Source organism: Schistosoma mansoni, chromosome 3 (genome assembly GCF_000237925.1).
Source record: "Schistosoma mansoni strain Puerto Rico chromosome 3, complete genome".
Taxonomy (NCBI): Eukaryota; Metazoa; Platyhelminthes; class Trematoda; order Strigeidida; family Schistosomatidae; genus Schistosoma; species Schistosoma mansoni.
The window spans coordinates 18424687-18425533 of record NC_031497.1 but is presented as its reverse complement, the minus strand read 5'-3'; the positions used below and the strand labels follow the sequence as shown (position 1 = coordinate 18425533).

The 847-nt window shown below is 42.9% G+C and overlaps 1 non-coding gene across 1 annotated transcript; it reads left to right on the top strand.

Moving 5' to 3' along the window:
• Positions 1-297: 297 nt before the first annotated feature.
• Positions 298-403, top strand: Smp_sma.U6.1.1. Its single transcript, XR_001974647.1, has one exon. It is a non-coding gene (small nuclear RNA).
• The last annotated feature ends 444 nt before the right edge of the window (positions 404-847 follow it).

The window sequence follows — 847 nt, the reverse complement described above, 5'->3', positions numbered from 1 at the left end:
TGTGTTTGTTTGTTTATTTGTTTGTTTGAGTGTATGTGCATTTGGTTGTTTAAAAATATAGTTGTGGATTACTATACTACTGAATAGAAGTGAATGATTCAGTGTTGTTTGTGATGCTGAATTGTGTGTTGATTTGGTGTATTGGGTGTTGTATTTGTGTTGGAATAATGCATATTGATGTGTGTGTATGCTGACTGGATCTGTTGAAGAGAGCTTTATGTGAGATGTGCAAATGAGTGAATGAACGAGACAAGCCATTTGTATGGTATGATAGTGAGTTAGTGATGTGCGAAATCCGTACTCGCTTCGGCGGTACATATACTAAAATTGGAACGATACAGAGAAGATTAGCATGGCCCCTGCGCAAGGATGACACGCAAAATCGTGAAGCGTTCCATATTTTCCACACTCCATTCTCATCTCCCAAATCCACACTCCCTGTCACCACAACCACTCAGTGTGATGGCTGATGCCACAGAGTTCACTCACTCTCCATCCTCCCTGATACACCACGAGTGAGCTACACGATCGGTCCTCAGATTGACCGCCGACTGACCAGTGGTGACATGTGGCTGAGCGGTTGTTTCATTTCCTCACTAACTAACTGATCGACATCACTCACTGTACAACAATGAAGAGAAGATCGTGTTGTGACGACCGAATACACTATGACTGGTGACCATTGCAAGATAATTCAGTCAAGCCGAAGAGGACTTATTGATGTGAGGGGAGACAAGAAGGAAGCGGCAGCGATGTACATAGTCTCCAAAATCTCTTGCATTGGATCATGGTGGTGTACAACAACAGTATCATCAGATGACATTGTACTGGTCTCCAATTAACCCAT